General features: G+C 40.4%; 1 protein-coding gene across 4 annotated transcripts in view; it reads left to right on the top strand.

The window, feature by feature from the left end:
- Nucleotides 1–5,346: 5,346 nt before the first annotated feature.
- Nucleotides 5,347–27,353, top strand: part of Phactr4 (phosphatase and actin regulator 4) — a 102,890-nt gene continuing 80,883 nt past the window's right edge. For 2 of the 4 annotated variants that reach the window (XM_004850759.3, XM_013074324.3), the window contains exon 1: nucleotides 5,347–5,520. The gene's annotated coding sequence lies outside the window, so the exon portion shown is untranslated. The remainder of the gene's footprint in view (nucleotides 5,521–27,353) is intronic. The other 2 variants (XM_087215437.1, XM_087215435.1) reach the window with 2 other exon arrangements.

Raw genomic sequence — 27,353 nt, 5'->3', positions numbered from 1 at the left:
CAGGTAGTTGGGGTTGGGAGGGCACAGACAGCCTGTTTTTGCTCTATGCCCAATTGATGTTCTCCCTGTCATTATGAATCCTAGATATTTGATCTCTTGTCAACAAATTTGTATCTTTTGCTTGGATATCTTATATTTAGCCCTCTAAAGCAAATGAAGGAGGTTTTTGGTTTCTTGATAATAGTCCTCTCGGGTTGGGCCTGCCAAGAGGAGGTTATCTACATATTGCAGTAGGGTGTAATTATCCCCTGTGTGATGAAAGCTTTGAGGTTGGTAGCTAGCACCTCTCCAAAGATTGTAGGAGAGTTTTTGAACCCTTGGGAAGCCTACTCCAGGTTAGCTGTTCTTTTGTGCCTGTAACAGGATCCTCCCATTGAAATGTAAAAATAGGCTGACTGATTGGTGCAAAGAGGAGCCAAGGGACATCTTTTTTTGTTTTTTGGGGGGTTTTTTTTGGTACCGGTGATCAAACTTCATCTTTTAAATGTAAGCAAGTAAATCAGTCAACATTTGCTGGAATAAGTCCCATCAAGTGTTAAGATTCTGTTTTAAAAGCTGCTTTAAATGTCCATGAATGTCTTTCTGGGGGAAGGGGTATTGGCAGACTCGAACTGGAATTGTCCCTGGGTTTTAGTTCTGTAGTCACCAGTGTTTGATTTATAGCCAGCACAGGTGGATTATCTTCAGCCCATATCCCAGGAATCTTATGTGTCAGTTAATGTAGCTCATCTATTTCTGCCTTTTGTGACTTATCTCAATACAGTCTCTTACTTTGGCCTGTGGGACAGTAAAGGTTAACATCATGGCTTTGGTAGAGCCAAGCTTAAAGTCACATCTCCTTGTAGCCTGAAGATAATTTGAGCCTGTAGCTTTTGGAGTAAGTCTGTCCTTAATGAGAGAACTGGCAGATATAGGAACTCATGTTGGACTTTTTGTCCTCTTATAATGCATCTTTTTTTTTTTTTTTTTCACACATCTTTTAGGTCAACAGAATGGTCTCTTCTCTGGAACCTCAGTGGCCTTACAATTGTCACATTTTTTCTCAGATAATGGTCCAGTAGGGTACATCACCACTGTGTGCTCAGCTCTACTCTCTATCATAAAGTCTATCAATTGGCCCCCTACATTCACTGTGACCATGGGCTCTTGGGGGTCTCATGGAGCCTGGTCTGGCCTAGTCCTTGTAACTTTTAGTTCTTACTAGTCTAAAGAGGCCAGCATCTGGCTCCTCATAGAGAGAGAATAGCCTTTAGTAGGTAGCCTCCTACTTGTGGAACTTTATCATCTCTGTCATCATTTTCTGGATATTTATTTTTTTAGAGCCCATACTTTTTACATTGTGCACATTGATTCTAATATAGCTTTTGCCAACTGGCAGATCCTGACTTGGCTTGGCCCTTGTGCTGCCCATGTCTGTACCTTTGCCGCTTAGTGATTTTTGTCTTTTTTCCCTTGAGGCCACTGGTTTGTTTGATCTGGTTTGTTTTGTTTTTTGAGCCTCTGATTGGCCCCTTGTTTCACTGTCATCTTCATTGTTGTTGTCGCTGAGCCTCCCAGTAGAGCTGATTTCTCTTTCTCTTTTGCCTTAGTCTCAGCTCAGGCTCTGAGCATATTTTTTGTTGTTGTTGTTGTTGTTGGTACTGGGAATTGAACTCAGGGCCTTGAGCTTTCCAGGCAGGCACTGTGCCACTGAGCTACATCCCCTATGAACATATATTTAACCATGGATCAATATAGGGAAATTGATCCGAGTGCCCTAGTCATTTTCTATCTCCAGTTATCACCCTATGAATATGCCCAACCGTCCCCTGTCAATTGCCTCCTTGGCTGGCTACCCAACATCAAAGGAGGGCCCATCTATTTTATGATGAGTTTTCAACTTCTATGGGGGGCAGCTTTACTCCATAGCCTTTTAAAAAGTTCTTTAGTATACATTTTAATGGGGTGAGTCTCTACACTTTATTTCTATATCTACTCTGTTATGATCCAAATCATTCTCTTAAGCACTTTCCCTTTAGGAACAACCTGAATTCTATCAAACTAACAAGCAACCATATATATGTTTTGAGTCTTTTGAGCAACAAGAAGCTTTTAGAAGGAACAGGATGGGCTTTTACCAAACCAACAAGCAAACATATTTTCTTTGATAAATTACTTACACAAGCTTTCCCTTGACATATGTAAGCTTTCTAGTCTTGTCATTATTTTCTTTTTATCTTTTTAACAGGATAAAACTTTTATCATATAAGATCCTTTCATATCAAAAGTATATCTATTATATTTATAGCCTTTTAAATATTTTTCTCTATCTCACTTATTATAAACCTTTTATAGCAAACTTGGCTGCACCTGTTTGGATTTTAAAGTGTTCCCCTCCCCTTTCTTTTTGTTCTCATATTGTTATATTCTAAATTTGATTGGCTGCCAACAGAATTTTTTAAAACTTTGAGTTAGTGTTTTTTTGTTTCTGTTTTTGTTTTTTGAGACAAAGTCTCACTGTGTAGTTCAGGCTGACCTTGAACTCACTATGTAGCCCAGGCTGGCCTCAAACTTGCAGTGATCCTTCTGCCTCAGCCTCCGGAGTGCTGGGATTACAGGTGTGCTCTACCATACTTGCTGAGTCAGTATTTTTATCTTAAACCAACAGAGAGCAGAGAAAAGAGCAGGTTAACCCTGTAATTATAATTCAAAAATTTGCAATGCACAAGAAATGCTTTAAGCACACCAATTAAACAAAAGCATCAACTCAAATTAGAAACCAAAAGTACATTTATCAATTAGCTAAACTTTGTTAATTTGATTCCTCCTGTAAAATCTCCTAAACCCAGAAGAACTCAGTCACAGTTCTTCAACTGTGATCATTTAGCCCCAGGCTGGGGCTGTTTTGGCTTTCAGATGCTTGCAGGCAGCACTCAGGCTGGTGATGCTGAGCAAGCACTGGCCTTGGGACTCTTCAAGCTGGGAGCGCCCTTTTCATTGTTTCATGCTTTCTGTCACCTTTCCAGCCAGTTTTATTTTATTTATTCTCATGTACTCACTTATTTCTCATGTATGCACATATTTCTAGTTTTTTCTAACCTGTGGGTGGCTTTTGTCCAACTCTCCTTGAGTCTAATTACTCAGCATACCCTCTTTGTGAGCCACTCTCATTGTGGGTCTCCTCCAGGAGTTGTTTGAGCAACTCTCTCTGTAGGCCACCCCCACATTCCACTTGGGGTTATAGGTTTCCTCAGACTCAATACACCTCAGATTACTCAGTACACCCTGGAAGGCGATCAGCCTCCCCTTCTGTCCTACGAGGATGGGTTTTTCCCTGGGCTGTAAAACCTTGCCATGGTCCTGTTGTTCCAGAATCATCCTGTATCCCAACAGGCTCTGTTGTGCTGCAGGGGGCTGTGGGTAGGGATTCTGGGTTTAGGGAAGGTTGAGTCCCTCTCTGAGCTACATCTCACCTGGTGGCACCAGAGGTCTTAGAATTCTTGCAGCTCGGGTCCCTTTCAGTCCTGCAGGCAAAGGAGCCAGCAACCCTGTCATCTCTACTTCCTTTGTGGTCGCCAGAAATGTTGCAGGATAAAAGAAACAGGAGAGACCACTGGGAAACAGGAGGATTTATTTTAGGTTTTGGGTGAACATAGGGTCAACCGACTAATGTTCAAAGGAGGAGCGGAGAACATAGGAAAGGTTTTAGTTTTTATACATTTGGTTGGGAGGGGGTGGTCTTTCTAGTGACATAGCGAGGAGTTTACAGAAATGGGGCAAGGACAGACAGTTTTGTAATTTAAAAGAAGATAGAGCCTTCTGAATAACAGAGTGTCATAAACTTTGTTTACAGGACATAGCTGTCAATCTTATTTGTATAGCCCAGTGGGGGTGTGGTGTGTGCTTGAGGGGAATTGTCCAAGGCTGGGAAGAACTTGGTTTTTTTAAAATCCTGCTTTAGGGAGATTCAGGCAGAAGGATCACTGAGTTTGAGGCCAGCCTGGGCTACACAGCAGGACCCTGTCTCAAAAAACCAAAAGAAAACAAAAGCATACAAAGAACAGAAGACCAGGGAAGTGAGGGTTCAGTTCCTCACAGCATTAGGACCTGGCTTCCCAGTGACAAAACCATAGATGACAGTTAAATTCCACAATTAGACCTTCTCTGGCAATGATTTTTCCATGAGGATTTTAGAAGGACACCCCCCTCCCAAATATGGATTTAACCCTGAGCCTTTATAGTGAGTATTCCCAGCCCTCTTTATTTTATTTTTTGGTACCGGGGATCGAACTCGGGTTGCTCAGCAGGCTACGAAACCACTGAGCTAAATCCCCAGCCCCCTCTTTTTTTGTTTTTTGTTTTGGTGCCAGGGATCGAACTCTGGTCCTTGCGCTTGCGCAGCAGGCGGCGAAACCACTGAGCTAAATCCCCGGCCCCCAGCCTCCTCTTTATTTTTTGAGATAGGGTCTCACTAAATCACTAACTTGCCCTGGCTGAGATTTAATTGTGATCCTCCTGCCTCACCCTCCTAAAGTGCTGGGATTACAGGTGTGTGCCATGAAGTCTGACACAATTTTTATTTTTATGACATGCAATATGTTAATTTTCTGTTTTATGCATTGAGTAATTGTCATATAGAGTTTTCTCCTGCGTTTCCCCCTAACGTTATAGATTTTAGGTTTTACATTGAGTCCTAATTTAGGTAGTGACTCAATAGGTTTGGCATTTAGAAAAATCCTCTGGCAGTAATGTGAAGGTGTCTGCAGAGTGACAGAATGGAGGCCTGAAGAATGTGACTTTGTGGAGAGACGGTGAGTTCCACCAGGTGACAGTAATGGAGAAAATGCAAAGAGGTTGAAATATTGTGAATGTTCTTTCTTTTTCTTTTTTTTTTTTTTTGGGTACTGGGGATCGAACTCGGAACCTTGCACTTGCGCGGCAGGCACTGGTACCACTGAGCTAAATCCCCAGCACTGTGTATGTTAGACGGCTGGACTAAACAGATTGGAGGTGTGAAAAAGTTGTTTGGGTTTCTCATGCACAAAATCGAGGGCAGCTTGTATATTCAAATTAGCACTTCAGTTTTTCTTTTGGGGGGAATGGGACTGAAATTTGGCCAGACAAGGTCTAGGCACAGTTTCTAAAACAACCCACTTGCATCATTTCCCTTCTTGGGCACTGCCTGGAGCCCAGTATTGAACTCTGTCCTCTCAAGCTCAAAGACCTTTGCCTTGCTGGGTTCCAGGAAAGTTCCTCAAGTCCTTTTAAAAGGAAAGCACCGGCCGCAGGCGGCGCATGCCCGGAGGGAAGGGTTGGCAATTCCCGCCATTTTCTCCCGCTTGCCCCACAGGCCGCCCCAACTGGTAACTACAACTCCCGTGAGTCTCCGCGGCGGCACTTCCTACCTCCACTGTCCGGCCCGCTCCCTCTCCCCCCTCCCCAGGGGCCGGAGGCTCTGGCTAGAGCCGGGCGGCCCGAGGCCAGGTAGGATTTCCGGGGGAAACTGCTGTGGAGGCTGAGGAAGAGGCGGCAGCGATTCGGGTGAGTTCAGCGAACTAGGGAAAGTTAATGGCACGCGCTCAGGGTCAGACAGTGAGCGCCTCTCAGGGTCCAGTCGTGTTGTTGGCTCCGAGAGGGGTCGCGGTCGGAGCGGTGGGTAACGGCCGGCCGCGGTGGCGGTCTCGTCGGGCCAGGGCGTGGCGGGCCTTGGCAGCCGCCTCCCTCCTCAGCCCTCCCACAGCGGTCCCGCCGCGGTGTCCCCGCCTGCAGCTGAGCCCGCGCAGTCTCTCCCTCTCCGCCCCCAGGCTTCGCTGGGCCCTTTTGTCTGGGCTGCTTTCGTCCCTTTGTGCTTGAGCGTGTCGCCGCCCCGGGGAAGCCCGCCGGACGGGACGGGAACGCTCCCTGTGGATCCGGTTGCAGTAACAGGATCGGGACAAAGTCCACTTTTCAAAACTGTCCTCCCTCAGACCTTCGCATTCCAGCTGGACAGAGCAGAGGCTTCGGAGCTAGGCAGTTTTTCTAGAAACCTCGAGGTCATTGCCCAATTTGTAAAAGTCATCTAGAGACAGCTTTAGGCCACAGATCTTTAAGGCTTTTTCCCCCCCTTGGTAGAGGGATGAGTCTATGAAAACTAGAACCCCCCCCCCACACACACACACACTCCGCCACGGGAAACCGGGAATCAGGTTTGCAGTGGTGTCTGGCAGCTCCGATCCGGGACCAAAGAACTCACGAGAAAGACATTGGCTCACACACTTCTGGAATCTCGGGGAGGGGATGGTGGTGGTGGTGGTGGTGGTGGTGGTGGTGGTTAGCGAGTTCTAGAGCATTATTCATTGCTTGTAGAAAAAGGCTCCAGGACTTTAATCCACTAAACGGCATCCTTTTTATTTCCTCGATTAAAAAAAAAGGCGAAAGAAAATGTCCATTAGTAAAAGGATCTGATCTGCTTTATAGAAAAAATAGAAACCTAGTGGCTTCTAGAAAGCACTTTTTCACCAAGTAAGAGAAATAAAAACACTTTAAGGAATGAGAGTATAATTTTTACTAGAAATTGCCAAATTGCGTGGATTTGATCAAATTTGGTAAGATAGTGCTAACTTTAATGTCTTTTGGGAGACTGCATTGCTAGATTTAGCTTAAACTACAGCTGGTTTTGTGGCAAGGCTTATTTGAAAAAGTAAAAGTGAAGAATGAAGGCGAAACTGGCTCGACAGATCGAGCTAGGGCAGAGTAAAAGAGGAAAAAGCAAGATAAAAGTACACCTTGGGGGAAGGAGGGAGGGCTATCGTGAGGACAGCTAGTATAGCCCCGGTAAAGCTTTCTAAAGCTTTCTAAAGGCTATTGCAGACACACCTTTTAAAAAATTAATTAGTATTTAAAATCTCTGGAATGAATCAGGGAAGGTTTTTGAATTAAGATATGTTCAACCCCCCCCCCAGCCAAGTAGGCAAATAAATAAACGCTTTATTATTTTGTTTTATGTCTCATAATGGAAATCATTTATTCTGAGAATCCCAGATTGTGTTTGGATAGCCTTAATGCAGTTGTTCTTTAAACGCGCGCGCGCGCGTGTGTGTGTGTGTGTGTGTGTTTGTGATGCTGGGGATTGAACCCAGGGATTTGTGCATGCTGCCTGTAAGGCACTCTACCGAAGCTACACCCCCCTAGTCCCAGTTCTTCAATTTTAACTCACCAGTGAGTCTTTTCTGTTTTCCTGGCTAAGCTTTGAAGAAGCAGGCACAGAATTGCTCTGTTCAAAAATAAGAAACAGCAGTTGCTATTGACTAACTCTTAGTTATTTGTTCAGACATGATAATGCTGTGAATGCTTTCTTTTTAAAATGAGTTATACACTTTGTAATTTAATTGTTATTACAGTAACTATAATTAAACATTGTGTAATTTAATTCTTACTATAATTCTGCGAGGTGGTGGTTTTCTCTATTTATTTGCAGGGCTGGGAATTGAACCCAGGGTCTTGTGCACATTGGGCAAACGCTTGATCCTGAACTACATCCCAAGGCCAAGTTCTCTCATTTTACAGTTGATAAAAACCTGACTCCTAAAATGTTAAGTGATTTGCACAGGGTCACACAGTTAACTCACATAGGAAATAGCAGAGTCATACTCCAAGTCTATTGTATTTTCTATTACCTCACACATCGCAGCTACTAATTATACTAACTCAGCTTTAACTTGCTTAGGTCTGAATACTGGAGAAAAATAATGGAAAAATTTTTTAAATCAGGAAACTGATTTAAAAGGAACTGGAATGTGTAGAACCATAATCTTTCCCATAAATCATACTAAATATTGATGCTGTCACTTTGTTTTTAGGATATGGTTTACTTTGTGTACGGAGAATCGCAATTTTATGAAAGGATGGTGAGTTACTCAGTTGTGATTTTAAAATTTAATAAAAAAGTGGTTAATGCTGGGCACAGTGGTATATCTCTGTAATCCCAGCTGTTGTGGGAAGCTGAAGCAGGAGGATCAAAAATCTGAGGCTGGCCTGAGCAACTTAGTGAAACCCTATCTCAAAAAAAAAAACAACAGGGAGAGAGGAAGGAAGGAACAGAGAGAGAGAGAAAAGAAAAGAAACAGAGACCAAGAAAGTAGCTCCATAGTGGAGTGTTTGTCTAGCATGTGTAGGCCCCTGGGTTCTATACCCAGTACCCTACCACCGCCATCACACATATACAAAAGGTGGTTAAATATTTTATCAAAGTAATATGTTGGAGAACATAGGTACAGCAGCTTTGGCTCCTGAAACATTGAAGACAGAATTGAAATGTGTATACCTTTTTAGTCATAGTATCAAGACTGCAGTAAAACTTTCTTTTAGCTACTTCCTTTAATAAAAATTTTAATCAGTTTCAAACCTGCAGTTAAATCTTGGGTTTATGTCAGTACATGCCATGAGTATGACATCAGAAATAGAAACCTACATCAGCTCTCTTCATTCTTAGGTAAAATGCATAGCATACTAGTGGAATTGACTCAGTACAATTCATCTAGCCTTTCTAATGAGTAGAATCTCATTTTAAATCTCCTTCATTTGGCTTTTTTTTTTTGGTACTGGGGATTGAATTTGGGACCTTTTGCTGGCAAGGCCGGTGCTGGAACCACTGAGCTAAATTCCCAGCCCCAAATCTCTTTTATTATGTCAATAACATGGGCAAAAACTTTTTTCTCTTGTGTTTTTTGCTGTTAGTCTACTTTACTTTTAAATCCATTCATTCATGTAAATCTATATATTCTAAACCCTAAGGACAAAGCAGTAAAAATGAAAATCTTTTTCCGTGTTGGGGTTTATAGTCTGATTAGAGTTGGGGTGGGAAAAAGGAGCAGTTGTAAAGAAATTCTAGATAAACATAACCTTTTTGTTTGAGTTACTGGGGATTGAGCCCAGGCCTTCGCTTATGCTAAGCAAGTGCTCTACCACTGAGTTAATCTCCAGCCCCAGACCCTCTCTTATTAATTTTGCAGGCTGGGGATGTAGCTCAGTAGTAAGAAGCTGGCCTAGCCTGAGTGAAGCCCTTGATCCCCAGTACTGGAAAAAAAAATTCTCTTATTGCATAACCTTGAGTACCTCACTTAACCTATTTGAGTCCTAGTTTTCCCATGTTTTTAACATGGGGATAATCATTCCTGCTCCACCTAACTTGTGGAATTGTTTCCAGGAGCAGGTAAGATAAAGTATTTGGTTACATTATGTGCCTCAAATTCCTGTAGTTATTTTTAGTATTACTGTTAGAAAAGGAACACTGGCACAAGTTTATAGGGAAAGAAGTGAATGGATGAATTCTCTGGCTTAATGTCACATTGTAAACTTTCCTATACTCTGAGTCAAATCTTCGTAGGAGATACTATGACCATTTATGTGGACCTTTTTCATAACATTTGTCAAATTTTATATCGGGGTTTTTTGTTTGTTTGTTTTTGTGGTGGTGGTGGTACTACTGGAGATTGAATCCAGGGCCTAATGCTAGGTAAGCACCCTACCACTGAGCTGTATCCCTAGGACAGAGATAAAGTCTTAATCTATATCTTTATTGGCTTAGCACACAGCTCCAAGTATTTCATTGGAACTTTATTCACTCATTGCTGAATGAGTTAATGAATACCAAAAGGGCTGGGAATTCAGCTCAGTGGCATTGTGCCTGCCTCGAAAGCGCAAGGTCCTGAGTTCGATCCCCGATAACCAAAACAAAACAAAACAAAAACAAAACAAAAGTAGCAGGTACAATTTTGGAGACTATCAGAATCAAAAAATTTTTTTGTTTTTTAAAAATTCAGCAGATGTTTTTGTTTTTTTGGCCTCTTGTGTGCTAGGATCAGCTTTGTGTGCTGGCATTACAATGATGGGAAGGTATATAACCTCTGCCCCCTAAAGCTGATATATTACAACAATAGTAGTGTTGTGAGTATTAGAGATATAATAGGGACTGAAAGAGCCTGCTTTGGTAGACTGTAAAAGGAGGCATTACAGAGGATATGGTTATGGAGTAGGGTCTTGAGGGATGAATAGGAATTCAGAGAACTAGTTACAATCAAAGTTATTCTACATACCAGGAGCACTTGGAGCATAAGAATAGAGATGTGAAAATATGAGCTGTGTGTCTGGGAAGAGTAAGTAGTTTAATATGGCTAGGCTACAATTGTTTTTAGGTGTTTGTTTGTTTTCAGACAGGGTCTCACTAGTTCAGGCTGGGCTTGAACTCACTGTGTAGCTCAGACTGGCCTCTATTTCATAGTGATCCTCCTGCCTCCAGCCTCCAAAGTGCTGGGACTACAGGCATGCTCCACCATGCCTGGCTACAGTTGGTTTTTAACATTTTTTGACTCTCTTACCCCCTCTGCAAAACTTGATAGGAGCAATGAATGTTCCTTGCAGAAAAGAGCACATAAGCAGATATTAGCGTATAATACTAGAAACTAATGGACTGCTAAGGGGTCCCTGGTTCCCTAGAATGAATAGTAGGAAGGTGAAGGGAAGGTGAATAAATTGGGTGTTGAGGATTCAAAATACTTTGGTGAAGCATTTAAGGCTTTATGTTAGGGAATTGTCAAAAGATATTAAAATAAGATGAATAATAGTGGGCCAGGGATTTAGCTCAGTGGTTCTGGCTCCTGCCTTGCAAGTGCAAGGTCCCGAATTCAATTCCCGGTACCAAAAAAAAAAAGAAAAAAAGATGAATAATAGAATCTGATCTATTTAGGAATGTAATTGCTTGAAGGTAAGAGGGTTTTTGTTTTGTTTTGTTTTTGGATACAGGGTCTCTTTATTAGTTCAGGCTGGCCTTCAGTGCTGGCATGCCTCAAACTCACAGTAATCCTCCTGCCTCAGCCTCCCAAGTGCTGGGATTACAAGTGTGTGCCACAAGAGATTTTTTTGACTGGTTGGTTGTTGTTTGTAACACTGGGGATTGACACTGCGTTACATACCCAGCGCTTTTTATTTATTTATTTTTTGTACCAGGGATCAAACTCAGGACCTTGTGCTTGCCAAGCAGGCACAGCACCACTTAGCTAAATCCCTGGCATGTTTTGTTTTTTTGTGTTTTTTTAGTACTGGAGATCAAACTCGGGTCCTTGGGCTTGTGATTTTTGTTTTTTGAGACAGGGTCTCACTTTGTAATTCAGGCTGGCCTTGGACTCACTATGTAGCCTCGAACTCACAGTTATCCTCCTGCCTCAGCCTCCCACCGAGTGCTATGATTACAGGTGTGCGCCACCATGCCTAGCTTTAATTTTTTCATTTTGAGATAGGGTCTTGCTGAGTTTCCCAGACTGCGCTCCTACTTGGGATCTTTTTGCCTCAGCCTCCCAGAGTGCTGGGATTACAGGTGTATACCACCATGCCTGGCTACTTAGAGAGTTTATGGAAGGTAGAGAGTAACTGCTAAAAAGAGGCAGGTTTGAAAGCCTGTTTTGGCTTTAAAAATGGGAGAGTAGGGCTGGGGATTTAGCTCAGTGGCACTGCACCTGCCTTGCAAGCGCAAGGTCCTGAGTTCAATCCCAGGTACCCCGCCCCCCCAAAGGGGAGTAAAATAAATAAATAAATAAGAGTAAACTAACTGAACAGAATAGAGTTCAGAAATAAATTCATGCCTTTATAATGAACTGATTTTCGATAAAGATGCCAAGAAAACACAATAGGGAAAGTACAATCTCTTCAATAAATGGTACTGGGAGAACTAGATATCCACATGTGAAAGAATGAAATTAGATCCTTATCTTATACCATATACAAAACTCAACTAAAAGTGGATTAAAGATATAAACCTGAAACCGTAAAAATTACTAGAGGACATGACATTGATCTGGGCAATGAGTTTTTGAAATTACCCCAAAAGCACTGACAACAAAAGCAAAAATAGCAAAAGATAAATAAACTAAATTAAATAAACTAAAATATTTCTACACAGCAAAGGAAACAATAGAATGAAGAAAAGGATACAGAATGGGAAAAATATTTGCAAGTGATACATCTGATAAAGGGTTAGTATTTAGAATATGTAAGGAATCTAATAAAACAAATAGCCCAATTAAAAATTGGGCAGTGGGCCAGATGTGGTGGCATGCCTGTAATCTCATCACTCAGGAGGCTGAGGCAGGAGGATAGTGAATTTGAAGCCAGCCTGGGCTGCATAGTGAGAACCTATCTAAAGAAGGGGGGATGCATCTGAATAGATATTTTTCAAAAGAAGACATAGAAGTGGCCTACAAGTATGGAAAAAACCCTAAATATCCCTAATCAATCTGGAAAATGAAAATTAAAGCCACAGGATCATATTACCTTATATTTGTTTTGGTTGTTATCAAAAAGACCAAATATAGAGAGCCAGGCATGGTGGTTCACACCTGTAATCCTAACACTCTGGAGGCTGAGGCAGGAGGATTGGTGTGAGTTTGAGGCTAGCCTGGGGTATATACCAAGAGCCTGTTTCAACACCTCCCCAACACCCACCCCCAGCAAAGACCAAAGATAACAAGAGTTGGTAAGGATGTAGAGAAAAGAGAACCCTTGCTACTACTAGTGGGAATGTAAAACAGTACAGCTGCTATGGAAAACAATATGAAAGTTCCTCAAAATATTAAAAATTGGGGCTAGGGTTATAGCTCAGTGGTAAAGCACTTTCACTTTACACTCATACCTATGTTTTACCACCAGTGCTCTAGCACCTGAGTTTGATCCCTAGGACTGCCCTTACCCCCTCCCCCAAAAAGGTGCTTGGTCACTATGGCTTGCTTCTGTAGTCCCAGGTGCTTGGGAGACTGAGTTAGTAGGATTCCTTGAGCTCAGGAGTTGGTGCCAGCCTGGGCAACACAGCAAGACAGTTTAAAGAAAAAAAAAGAAAGAAGATGCACAATGCCTGTTACCTATTGGAGATAGTAATAAGACTGGGATTTTTGTTTTGTTTGGTGTGTTGTGTTTTAATGCTGAGGATAGAACCAAGGGCACTCTACCATTAAGTGACACCCCTCCAGCGCTTTTTATTTTTCAGATAGGCTCTCACTAAGTTGCCCTAGTGGCTGCACTTGAACTTCTATCCTCCTGCCTCAGCCTCCCAAGTTGCTGGGATTACAGATATGTGTTACTGTATCTGACATTACATTCTTTACTTGCCTATACAAAGTTAGGTAAGCAATAGGCTTCAGAAACAATATTTTTGTGCAGTTGGAGAATACTCTTTGTTTCACTATAATAACACCAATATCTTGGTAAGTGCAGATCATTAAGGACCATTCTGCTAAATGAATATATATTTTTGATTTGTTTTTTTGAGTCAGGGTCTCGCTATGTAGTTCAGCCTGGCCTTGAACTCATTATGTAGCCCAGGCTGGCCTCAAACTCACAGCAATCCTCCTGCCTCAGCCTCCTAAGTACTGGGATTACAGTTGTGCTCTACCATGCCTGGCAATGAATGTATTTTTGTACACTGTGGCATAAACAAAAAATGATACTTGTATCACTTTGACGCTGGATTAATCATTGCACACTTTATTTTTTGCAGTGTTAGGAATCAAACCCAGGCCTTGTAAGTGCTAGGCAAGCCCTCTATCACAGGGCCCCATCCCCAGATCTTTCTTTTTTTTTCTTTTTTTTTTTGGTACTGGGGATCAAATTCAGAACCTTGCGCTTTCGAGGCAGGTGCCAGAACCACTGAGCTAAATCCCTGGCCCTCCCCAGGTCTCTTACAAACTTTGATATGTTGGACTAGTAAACTGTACCTTTTAAAATTATATTTTGTCATCAGGCATGGTGGCTCATACCTGTAGTCTCAACTCTTGGGAGTCTGAGGCAAAAGAATAACTGTGAGTTCAAAGCCAGCCTGGGCTACATAGCAAGTTCAAGGCCAACCTGAATGACATAGGGAGACCCTATCTCAAAAACAAAAACAAATTGTATTTTGTCTTTAAGAAGTTTCTCAAAATGTGTAATACCAGAAATACATAGTGCCATATTTTTCTAGGTATAAATATTGTCGTGATCACATCAATAATTTTTTTTCTGAAAGTTGGTTTCTTTTTGTTTGTTTGTTTTTGTTTTCGTTGTTTTGGTACCAGGGATCGAACACAGGACCTTGCACTTGTGAGGCAGGTGGCAGAACCACTGAGCTAAATCCCCCACCCTGAAAGTTATTTTCTTTTTTTTTTTCTTAGATTCTTTTATTGGTACATTTTAAGTATACAATACATTCACATTTATCATTGGGTACTTGTACCTTTACATGATATATCTTGGTTCTTATTTTTTCCCCATTTCCTGTCCACCCTTCACCCCCTCCACCCTTCCCTATTTACAAAGACTTTGTTTCCATTTTTTCCTTTTCTCATATTTTTCCTTTCCCTTCTTTCCTTTCCCCTACCCCTCCCATTTCCCCTACCCCTTTGGACATTTTCTTCCTATTTTACAATATCAGTTATTCATTTTAATCATTATTTACACTTTCAGTTTCTCACACCAGAGAAACTATTCAGTATTTACACATGTGTGTCCTATTTATTTCACTTGAGTATGGCCTCAATATGCATCCATTTAGCTATAAATGTCTCTAGTTTCTCGTTCTTTATAGCTGAGTAGTGCTCCATTTCATTAAAAAAACTGCATCTTCTTTATCTAGTTTCTTTTTTTTTTTCCTTTATCCAGTTTCCAATTGATGGGCACTTGGGCTGTTTCCAAGCTTTCGCTATTACAAACTGTGCTGCTGGGCTGGGCATTTAGCTCAGTGGTTCCAGCACCTGCCTCGAAAGTGCAAGGTCCCGAGTTCGATCCCCGGTACCAAAAAAAACCAACACACAAACTGTGGTGCTATAAACATGGGTGCACATATATCGCTGTGGTATGATTCTTTTAATTCTTTTGGGAAGATACCCAGCAGAGGAATACCTGGGTCAAACGGGACCTCTAGTCCTAGTTGTTTGAGGTATCTCCATACTGATTTCCACAGTGGTTGCTCCAGTCTGCACTCCCACCAACAATGGAGAAGGGCTCCATTCTCTCCACACCCCTCCCAACATTTGTTATTGGTTGATTTCTTGATAGCAGCCATTCTTTCTGGGGTGAGGTAGAATCTCAGTGTTGTTTTCATCTGCATCTCTTGAATGACCAGAGATGTTGAACGTTTTTTCATATGTATATTTGCTGCTTTTACTTCTTTGTGAGAAATGTCTGTTCATTTCAGATGCCCATTTTTGAATTGGGCCTTTAAATTTGGGGGGGGGTGTCTGATTTTTTAAAGTTCTTTGTATATTCTAGATGGTAGTCCTTTGTCTGAGGTACTGCTGCTAAAAATTTTTTCCCACATAGTAGGTTGTCTCTTAGCTCTGTTGGTGGTTTCTCTTGCAGTGCAGAAGCTTTTTAATAAGATGAGATCCCACTTGTTGATTCTTTTTGCTAGCTCCTGTGCTATTGAGGTTTTGTTCATAAAGTCTCTTCCTATGCCAATGTCTTCAAGAGTTCTACCTAACTTATCTTCCAGCAAGTTTAGTGTTTCTGTCTTAATATTTAGATCTTTAATCCACTTTGATCTTAGTTTGGTGCATGGTGATAGGTATGGGTCTAGTTTTAATCTTTGGCAGGTTGAAATCCAGTTTTTCCAACACCATTTATCAAAGAGGCTATCTTTCGTCCAGTGAGGGTGGTTGACTCCCTTGTCAAAGGTGAGGTGGCTGAGTATGTCTGGAGTTGTTTCTGCATCTTCTAATCTATTCCAGAGCCTCAGGTCTGTTTCTTTGCCAGTACCATGATGTTTTTATCACAGTAGCTTTGTAGTATAGTTTCAAGTTGGGGATTGTGATACCCCCTGCCGTGTCTCTGTTGCCTAGAATTGCTTTTGCTATTCTAGGTCCCTTCTGGTTCCAAATGAATTTTTGGATTGTTTTCTCTAGTTCTGTGAAATATATTGTTGGAATTTCAATTAGCACTGCATTAAATCTATATAGCAGTTTTAGAGGTATGGCCATTTTCTTTTTTTTTTTTTTTTTTGGTACCTGGGGATCGAACTCAGGACCTTGCACTTGCAAGGCAGGTGATGGAACCACTGAGCTAAATCCCCGGCCCCATGGCCATTTTCACTTTATTGATTCTTCCTACCCAGGAGCAAGGGATGTCTTTCCATTTTCTTATATCCTCTTTGATCTCTTTTTTCGGAGTGCTGTAGTTTTCAGTGTAGAGGTCTTTTGCTTCCTTTGTTAGCTTGATTCCTAGATATTTCATTTTTTTGTATGCTATTGTAAAAGGAATTGTTTCCCTAATTTCTCTCTCAGTGAGTCTGTTATTTGTGTATAAAAAGGCTATTTTTTTTTTTTGATTGTTAACCTTGTATCCAGCTACTCTGCTGAATCTGTCAATTAAGTCTAGAAGTCTTTTGGCAGTTTTTTGGGTCTTCTATGTAGCATATCATATTGTCAGCAAATAATGACAGTTTAACTTCTTCCTTTCCTATCTTTACTCCTTTTATTTCTTTCTCTTGTCTATTTGCTGTGGCTAATGTTTCCAGAACTATATTGAATAGGAGTGGTGATAGTGAACATCCTTGTCTTGTTCCTGATTTTAGTGTAAAGGTTTTCAGTTTTTGACCATTTAGTATGATGTTAGCTGTTGGTTTTTCTTTTTTTTTTTTCCCCCATTAACTTTATTGGTACATTTTAGGTATACAATACAGTTACATTCATCATTGGAATCTTGTACCATTACATGAGTCTCTTGGTTGTTATTTTTTTTCCCCTTCCCTTGCCCTCCCTTCATGCCCTCCACCCTTCCCTATTTGCAAAGACCTTATTTCCACTTTTTTTCCTCTTCTCATATTTTTTCCTTTTCCTTTTTTCCCTTCCCCTACCCCTCCCAATTCCCCTGCTCTTTTAGACTTTTTCTTCCTGTTACACAGTATCAGTAATACATTTTTTAAATTACAATATTAAGATCTAGGAGACATTACTACAGATTTTACAGAATTTAAAAGGATATAGAAAGCATATTACAAAAATCTTTTTTGAAATAAATTTGACAACTTCTAAGAAGTAACTTAGAAGACAAATTAATGAAACTAACTCTGGAGGAAATATAAAATTTGAATAGCACCTATTAAAGAAAGTATATTCCTAGCTTGAAAACCTACCTATATGACAACAGCAGGCTCATAAACATTTTAACTGATAAATTATATCCAACAATTAAAGCAGAAAAAAGAAGGAACACTTCTCCCCTCATTTTAGGAAATCAACATTATGCTAATCCTAAAACTGGATAAAGATAATCGAAGAAAAAGGTGTGAACATAGATAGAAATTTGTTTAACAAGACAAACTCTTAGAAGTCAGATCTGGCAGTATGTAGAAAGTGGTTTTGTTATAGGGATGGCAGTGTTGGCTCAGCAAAAAGTGGGGGAAGATCCACCCCCAAAAGTCATCATATTAACAGAGGAAAGGAAAAAGCCATATGATCCTGTCACTAGTTGGAGAAAAAGTATTGGACCAAATTCTACAGCTGTTCATGGTAAAAGCTATCAGGAGACTAGAAGTAGAACAGAAATTTCTCAGCGAATTAAAGACATATACTCCATACTTCCAGCGAGAACACCTTGTATGAATGGAGAAGATACAATGCTTTCTCCTTAAGGTGGGGAACAAGGGCAGATATGCTTACTCTTTATCTGTCCATTAAACTTTGAAACCTAGTCCCCACCAAAATAGTCTGGCAATAAAATGACACAACTAGGATAGGATTGTCGCGCCAGAAGCAAAATCTTTATATGTAGATGAAATGATCATCTACAGAGAAAATACTAAGAAATCTCTAGGAGCCCCTAGAACTTGTACTTGAATTTAGCAGGATTAGAAAACACAAGGTATATATAAAAATTCAGGTCTGTGTATACTTGTTATAAATGAAGAACTGGATATTGAAATTTAAAAGTTATGTAGGAGTACAAAGGACCCAGAAAAGCCAAAAACAAAAACAAAAACAGTGTTGGAAGACGTTTAGCACCCAATTTTAAGACTTCTTCTAAAGCTACAGTAATCAAGGCAGTGTTGGTGTAAGGAAAGACATATAGATCATTGGAATAAAACAGAGATTCTAGAAATAGAACCACACATATATGGTCCACTGAGTTTTGAAAGATTATTTAACATTAGCGTTTTATAGAATATAAACTCGATTCAAGAGCTGAGGAAGAGATAGTGTCTTCAGCAAACGGCACTAGAACACCTGGTATCCATATATAAAAAATTAACCTCAACCTTTTTTTCCATACATGAAAATAACTTGAAGGGATCTATGAACCTAAATAAGAAAGCCTAAAAGTATAAAACTTTAAGAAGAAATTATAAGGGAAAATATTTATGAATTCAGGGTAGGCAAGAACTTCCTAGGACACAAAAAACATGATGTATAAAAGAAAAAAATTGATAAATGAGATTCCATCAAAATTTAGAACTTTAAATGACATCATTAAAATGAAAAGTAGTCCTTAAACAGACCATATTTACAATCCATATAACCTATAACCAGAATATATAAAGAATTCTTAGAGCTCATTAATAGACAACCCAATTAAAATGTAGACATAAGAAGATGATAAATAGCCAGTATAGCACAAGGAAAGGTGTGCAACTCTAGAATCAGAAAAATACTAATCAGTACAATAATAAGATTGAATTATACACTCATTAGGGAGATGAAGTTAAAAGTTTTAAAAGCCTTGTTGCCACAGACCAGCTGCAGTCGATGCAGGGTAGGAAGGGGAGAGGTCCCGGGCCGGCGAGTGAGAAAAGAACCTTCACAAGCAATGTTCAGGTTCCCTCTGACAAGTCTCAGGGTCTGATTTATTTTTATATCTTTAAGCAATGGCTAGGAGGCATTGGGCGGAACATGTTTACATTTTAGGTTGCCTTAGCAATTTCTATAGAAGTAAAGGTTATTTTTTGCTGAACAGAGTATATTTTTCCTAAGCTGATTCATTTCATTGAACATCATGAATACATTTTAAAAATTACAATTGTCCCCTTATTTACCCACACCTAAGCAGAACAGAAGGTAACTTAATCAAAATCTGTATGTCAGCAGGGGTACAAGCAAGATTTAGTTAATTAAATGTCAAACTTGTGGTCCTCAGCTGGCCCTTGAGAAACTGCACAATGGTTAATACAGTTTGCTATTAGCTCTCTATTTTTCTATACCTCTGTTCATCTTGCCTAAGTGTTATTTGGGTTCATGGTTCATGAGCAGGAGATGTTTACAGTACTTTGAGAAAAACTGAGTAACTTGTCTCCTTAGTGTATTTATCTGTCTTAACTTTCTTTCTATTTCTCATTTCCCACTGTTTCTTACATCTAAAATCTGTCCTTTCAATCTCTTTATAAGTCCCCTTTAGTAAAAAGAAAGTCATCAATAGAAGAAAGGAGTTATAGTAGCAGGAAAACAGAGGGAGTTTTAGGAGAGGTTTCTTTAGAAGTGGGTGTGGCAATAGAATTGAGAGAAACAGGAATTTGGGACTTGTGAGCCAGATCAGATTTCAATACAACATTGCCAATTTGCCTCATGGAGAATATGTTGTTAGTCACAAACACAATGATTCCTGTGACCAGAGTAACAATTGTAAACATTATGGCAAGAAAAAATAAAACATGAGGGTACGATGTGTTCCACCCTCCTTTTCCCCCAGCTGGAACTTTGTCAAGCAGCATTGGAGGTCGGTCGGCCTTTGCCACCTTGTCGTGACTTTTACTTTTTGTTGGATTCTACCCCTTTGCGTTTAATTTGTCACGCCCAATGGATTCATTCTGCTGGGTTTCCTGGGGTTGTGATCCTCATTGTCTTTTCCTAGGGTATTGTCTAAAATATTTTGGAGTGCTGGTTTGGTATTCATGAAGTTCCTGAGGTGCTCTTTATCATGAAAGTATCTTATTTCTCCATCAATTTTGAAAGATAGTTTTGCAGGGTACGTCAGTCTGGGTTGGAGGCTGTTTTCCTTTAGGGCTTGAAATACATCAATCACTCCAAGCTCTTCTTGCCTTGAGGGTTTACATTGAGAAGTCTGCTGTGATTCTGATGGGCTTTCCTTTGTATGTGATTTGTTTCTTTTCTCTCACTGCTTGTAGAATTTTGTTCTTCTGTTGGATTTCTGGAATCCTAACTATTATATGCCTATGTGTAGATTTTTTTTGATTAAGGCTAGCTGGAGTCCTATATGCCTCACTTATCTGTATGTCAAGTTCTTTTCCCCTCCTTGGGAAGTTTTCTGCCATCACTTCTGTGAAGAGATTTTTTATGTCATCTGCACTCTCTCCTGTTTCTTCCTTGACTCCAATCAGTCTTATGTTATTCTTCTTTGCATCGTCTAGCAGCTGCTGCATTGATTTCTCGTGTTCCCTTACAATTTTAAAGCAATTTTTCTTTTCCTGGTCACTAATTGAAATCTTATCTTCTATATGTGAAATTCTATCCTCACATTGGTTCATTCTGCTGCGCAGACTTTCGATGGAGTTTTTAATCTCTTGGAGATCTGTTTGTATCTGTTTTATGGATTCCATTTGTTTCCTGTGTTGGGATTCCATCGTGTTCCTCAGATCCTCTATTTTTTTATCTGTGTCCTCTCTAGATTTATTAATCATGTCCTGCACCATCAGCAAAATCTTTGCTGTTATCTGAGTAATTATTTCTGATTTCATTTTTCCCAGATCCTCTTTTGTTGGCAGTTCAGAGAGTCCAGGTGGTTGAGTATCAGATTGTTCCATCTCGTTTCCCTTTGGGGTTGCTGTAGGTGATCCAGAAGTCTGTTTTTGAGGGTTGTTTATGTGTCTTATTTCCACAGGGTGGAGGGGGTGTGCTTCTGGCACCCACGCGGCTCACCTTCTCTGCCCTAGGAGCTTGGGATGGCAGCAGGGGAGCTTCCTTCTGGGTGCTGGGACCAGCTCAGCTTCTCTGCCCTAGGAGCTTGGGATGGCAGCTGTTGGTTTTTCATATATAGTCTTAATCAGGTTGAGATAAAGACCTTCTATTCCATTTTTCTGTTGAGTTTTTATCAAGAATGGGTGTTGGATTTTGTTGAACGCTTTTTCTGCATCAATTGAGATGATCACATGGTTTTTGTCCTCGGCTCTGTTAATACAGTGTATTACATTTATTCATTTACGTATGTTGATCCATCCTTGGATCCCTGGGATAAATCTGACTTGGTCCGGGTGTATGATCTTCTTGATGACCCTCTGTATTCTGTTTGCCAGTATCTTGTTGAGGATTTTTGCATCTATGTTCATTAGAGAGATTGGCCTGTCATTCTCTTTTTTGGTTGGGTCTTTCCCTGGTTTTGGAATCAAAAGTAACACTTGCTTCCAGGAATGAATTTGGAAGTATTGCTTCCGTTTCAATTTCATTGAAGAGTTTAAAGTGTAATGGCGGTAACTCTTCTCTAAATGTCTTGTAGAATTCAGCAGTGAAACCATCAGGACCTGGGCTTTTCTTTGTTGGTAAATTTTTAATTACATTTTCAATTTCACTGATTGTAATTAGAGTGTTTAGAATTTTTATATCTTCTTCATTTAACTTTGGCAATTCGTTATGTATCTAGGAATCTGTCCATTTCTTCTGTATTTTCCATTTTATTAGAGTACAGGTTCTCGAAGTAGGTATTGGTGATCTTCTGTATTTCTGCTGGATCTGTTGTGACTTCACCTTTTTTATTCTTAATTGCATGGATTTGAGCCTTTTCTTTTCTTTTTTTGATAAGGTTGGCTAAGGGTTTATCAATTTTATTTATTCTTTCAAAAAACCAACCCTTCGATTCATTGAGTTTTTGTATCATTCTCTTAGTTTCCATTGCATTGATTTCGGCTCTGATTTTTATAATTTCCTGTCTTGTACGAGCTTTGGGTTTGTCATCCTCTTCTTTTTCTAGTAGCTTGAGGTTCAGCATTAGTTTGTTTATTTAAGCTCTCTGTTTTCCTAATATGGGCATTCACTGCTATGAATTTCCTTCGTAAAACTGCTTTTATTGTGTCCCATAGATTCCTGTATGTTGTACTGGCATTGTCATTTACTTGTAGAAACTGTCTAATTTCTTCTTTAATTTCCTCTGTGACCCATTGGTTGTTCAGGAGAGTGTTATTCTATTTCCATGTGTTTGTGGGGGGTTTTGCGGTTTCTTATGCTATTGATCTCCAATTTTATTGCACTATGGTCTGATAATATACAGGGGCAATTTCAATTCTTTTGCATTTATTTAAACATGTCCTATGAGCTAGCATGTGGTCTATTTTGGAGAATGACCTGTGTGCAGTCGAAAAGAATGTGTATTCTGATTTTGTGGGGTGGAACACTCTGTAGACATCTATTAAGTCCATTTTTAAAAGCTTGGTTCAGTTCTAGAATTTCGTTGTTGATTTTTTTGTCTGGATGATCTGTCTATTTGTGATAGTGGGGTATTGAGGTCCCCCACTCCAATTGTATTAGTGCTTATTTGGTTTTTCATGCCCATTAATATTTGTTTTATATAGTTGGGGGCATTCATATTTGGTGGATATATATTTATGATTGTCATCTCTTCCTCTTGGATTGTTCCCTTCACAGGATGTAGTGATCATCTTTGTCTCTCTTAATTAGTTTTGGTTCGAAATCTATTTTTCCTGCAAATAAGATTAATACCCCTGCTTTTTTCCAGGTTCCTGTAGCATGGAGAGCTGTTTTACATCCTTTTACTTTCAGTCTGTTAAAGTCTCTTTGAATTAGGTGTGTTTCTTCTATACAGCATATTGTTGGATTTTGCTGGGGGGGTGGTACTGGGGATTGAACTCAGGTCCTTGCGCTTCCAAGGCAGGTGATGGAACCACTGAGCTAAATCCCCGGCCCTTGGATTTTGCTTCTTAATCCATTCTGCTAGTCTGTTTCTTTTGGTTGGTGAATTGAGTCCATTAACATTGATAGTTATAATTGGTAGATATCAACTCATCCTTGTCATGTTGTCTTACTGTTGTTGGCTCTTTTACTTTTTATTTTTCCCCCTTTCCCTTTAGTTTCTTGCCATGCCTGGTGGCTTCGCTCTGTTGGGCCTCAAGGAGTTGTGACCTTCATTGTCTTTTTCTAGGATATTGTTTAGAATTGTTTGGAGTGCTGGTTTGGTGTTCGTGAAGTTTCTCAGGTGTTCTTTGTTGTGGAAGTATCTAATTTCCCCATCGATTTTGAAAGATAATTTTGCAGGATACAACAGTCTAGATTGGAAGTTATTTTCTTTTAGGGCTTGAAATACTTCACTCCAGGCTCTCCTTAACTTGAGGGTTTGTGTTGAGAAGTCTGCTGTGATTCTGATGGGCTTTCTCTAACTGCTTGTAGGAGTTTGTTCTTCTGTTGCATTTCTGGGATCTTGACTATTATATGTCTAGGTGTAGCTTTTTTTTTTATCGTGGCTAGTTGGAGTTCTATATGCCTCACTTATCTGTATGTCAAATTCTCTGCCTGTGTCTGGGAAGTTTTCTACTGTTACTTCTGTGAACAGTTTTTTTATGTCCTTTGGACTTGCCTTGTTTTACTTTTGGGGGAGGTCTTGAGACAGGGTCTCACTGTGTAGTTCAGGCTGAACTCACTATGTAGCCCAAGCTGCCCTGGAACTCATGGTGATCTTCCTGCCTCAGCCTCCCAAGTGCATGGATTATAGGCATAAACCACCACGTCCAGCTCTTGTTAGTTTCTTAATTGTGTTTATTTCTCTAGTGATATGTTTTTATGTCAAGTCCAAGGAGTGCATGGAAAAAAGTTTTAATTGTCCCTTCTCTACCAATGTAAATTTAAGTTTTATAATCCTGATGACATTTTTAGGCATTGTATATTTTTACTTTTTTTTTTTTGGTACCAGGGATCGAACTCAGGACCTTGCGCTTGCGAGGCAGTCAAGGTGCCACTGAGCTAAATCCCAGACCCTAGATGTTGTATATTTTTATCAAGCTTAGAATCATGATAGAACTGATACCTCCTTTTTAAAATTTATTTTGAGCTGAACACAAGAACTGGGGTGAGCTTTAGCATGATCTACAAGTCTAGCCCTACCTATCATGTGGTTGAGTGTTGTTGGTGCATACTTGTCATCCCAGCACTCTGGGAGTCTGGGGCAGGAGGGTCTCTAGTTCTCTGAGGCCAGCTGGGGTAATTTAGTGAGACCCTGTCTCAAAATTTAAATATAATTTAAATATTTAATTGGATATAGTTCAGTGCTAAGGCCTTGGGTACTAGGGGTCTAGTACTGCAAAAAAAAGAAAAGAGATAGAGTCTCCTGCAGTCCTCTTGCCTCAGCCTGCCAAGTAGCCAGGGCAGCACTACACCTGGCCCTTAAAAAAGCAACAAGAAGAGAATACAATGGTTAATGAAAAGAGGGGTGATATCTTTGCACTTGACTGCCACTGCTTCTCTTCCTCCTCCTTTGGGGGGGTGGGCTGGAGATTGAATCCAGGGCTTTCATGCTGAGTGACATCCTTGGCCCCTTTTTAATTTTCATTTTTATTTTGAGACAGGGTCTGCTCAGTTGCCCAGATAGGTCTTGAACTTGCTCTTTTTTTTTTTTTGGTACTGGGGATCGAACTCCAGACCTTGCGCTTATGAGGCAGGCGGGGGAACCACTGAGCTAAATCCCCGGCCCCTTGAACTTGCTATCTTCATGCCTCAGCCTCCTAAGTATAAATATTGTTTATACTTGTTTATCGACTGTGTGTGGAGGAGGTACTGCAACTAGGTCTTTAAATGAAATGATAGCTAAATGAGGAATTATATATATTATGTACATTACAATATTCAGAATAAAGAAATGGTCAAAGGAAGCTCCAACTCGATGACTTTGCTTCTATTTCCATAATTCTTACATGCAGTACTATAAAGTATAACAGAACATAAAACTACAGTACTGTAAAGTACAATCAGCAAAAATTACAGTACTGTATAAACAAGGTGTACTTTATAAAAAAGACATTGAGGTTCTATAAACAAGATGTCCAAAACTATTGGTTCAAGTCTTTTTTTTTTTTTTTTTTAAGTACCAGGGATCAAACTTGGGACCTTGCACTTTTGAGGCAGGTGGCGGAACCACTGAGCTAAATCCCCGGCCCTGGTTCAAGTCTTTAACAGATAGGTTGTAAAATGAGGAATATCTCTAGCTGAAATTACAGGCATGTGCCATGGGGTCTAACTAACTTTTTTTTCCTTTTTCTTAGGTTTTTTTTTGGTACCGGGGATCAAACTCGGGTCCTTGCGCTTACAGGGCAGGCGGCAGCACCACTGAGCTAAATCCCGGCCTTTTTTTTAGTTTTTTTGAAACAGGGTCTCTCTGTTCAGGTTGGCCTTGAACTCACTATGTAGCCTTCACTGGCCTGGAGCTTGTGGCAGTCCTCCTGCCTCAGCCTCCTGAGTACTGACTACAGACATGTGCCACCACGCCTGACTCCAACTAATTTTATAGACATAAATATTTATGTATGTATATTAGTATCCCTCCTACTGGTTCTGTTTCTCAAAAGGATCCTAATACAGAAGATACTCTGGATATGTTACCTAAGCGTGAGACCTGAAGAAATTAGCTACATAAAGAGATAGGAAAGGGCACGGGATGTAGCGCAGTAGTTAGGGTGTTTGCCTAGCATTCAGTGAGGCTGTGGGTTCAATCTCCAGCAAAACTTTAGTAGTTTTGTTTTTCAACGGGACTTTGCTATGTCTTTTGTTTGGTTTTGGTTTTGGTTTTTTAGACAGTCTCTCACTGTGTAGTCTAGGCTGACCTTGAACTCAGCAATCCTCCTACCTTGGCCTCTTGAGTGCTAGGATTATAGCCGTGTGCCACTGTGCCCAGCATCAGGGCCTCACTATGTAATTCAGGTTGGCCTCGTATTTGTAAGCAATCTTCCTGCCTCAGCCTCCCAAGTGCTGGGATTACTGGTGTGCGCCACCATGCCAAGTTCAGTAATGCTTTTTTTTTTTTTTTTCATCTCATCAGTAGTGTTTGTTTTTTTTTTCATTAAGTTTATTGGTACATTTTAGGTATACAATATTCATCATTGGGAATTTGTACCTTCATCAGTAGTGTTTTTGAAAACAGGCTGTATTGCCCCTGCCCCCACCCCCACCCCACTCCACACTAGGAATTGAGCCCAGGGCCTCAGGCTGAGCTATATCCTCAACCCTTTTTAGCTGGGCTTGGGCTTAGGATTTTCTTGCCTCAGCCTCCCAGAATGCTGGGATGACAGGCTTAAAGAAAAAAAATAAAAAACTATGTAGTTACTTTTGAGATCTATCTTTCCTTCTTTCCTTTCTTTTTTTTTTTTTTTTGTTGGTACCAGGGATTGAACTTGGGACCTTGCGCTTGAGAGGCAGATGCCAGAACCACTGAGCTAAATCCCCGGCCCCCTTCCTTTCTTTTTTTTCTGTGTATGAGGGGGAGTCAGTCTTAGTGTGTTGCCCGGACTGGCCTTAAACTCCTGCACTGAAATGATCCTCCTGTCTCAGCCTCCCAATACAGTCAATTTTAAGTCAGTGATTGATTTGTTCTTCTCTCTAAAAGTGGATTATATCATGGATGGTTCTGCTGTATGGCTGTATGTTTGTAGTTCTCCACTGACCATTCCCAACCAGTTCTCACCTATTTTGGAGCTCTCAGGAAATAAAAGCAGCTGGCAGTATTATTTGAGAAGTGAGGATAGATACTTTATGATGTGAATGTTTCCATGGATAGTAAGTATCCTGTGAAAGTTGATAATCTTGGTGTGATCGTTAATGATATGACGCATCCTAATCTATGCCTCAACTTTTTTTTTTTTGGTGCCGGGGATCGAATTTGGGACCTTGCACTTGCGAGGCAGGCACCGGAACCACTGAGCTAAATCCCCGGCCCTACACATCCTAATTTAATACTGTCTGCCAAATTTAGAACATTGGGTTATTTCCCCTGGAAAAATAGGTATAGCTTTATCTGCCTTAACTGTTAGGTTCATTATTCATTGTCAAAGAATATCTCTACAATTCTCAGATTTGCCGGGTGTGGTGGCGCACTTGTTTTATTTATTTATTTATTCATTCATTCATTCATTCATTTAATTTATTTATTTTTGCACACTTGTAATTCCAGCACTTGGGAGGCCGAGGCAGGAGGATTGCTGTGAGTTCAAAGACAGCCTGGGCTCCATAGTGAGTTCAAGGCCAGCCTGAACTACATAGACCCCATCTCAATAAATAAATACATACATGGGCCGGGGATTTAGCTCAGTGGTTTTGTCACCTGCTGCGCAAGCGCAAGGACCCGAGTTTGATCCCCGGTACCAAAAATAAATAAATAAATACATACATACATACAACAATCTCAGATTCAGAGTGTGTGTGTGTGTGTGTGTGTGTGTGTGT

Source organism: Heterocephalus glaber, unplaced genomic scaffold, assembly GCF_053883595.1.
Source record: "Heterocephalus glaber isolate CG9 unplaced genomic scaffold, H.glaber_assembly_v1.0 deba00001452, whole genome shotgun sequence".
In the NCBI taxonomy this organism is placed as follows: Eukaryota; Metazoa; Chordata; class Mammalia; order Rodentia; family Bathyergidae; genus Heterocephalus; species Heterocephalus glaber.
This window is presented reverse-complemented; position numbering and strand designations above follow the sequence as displayed.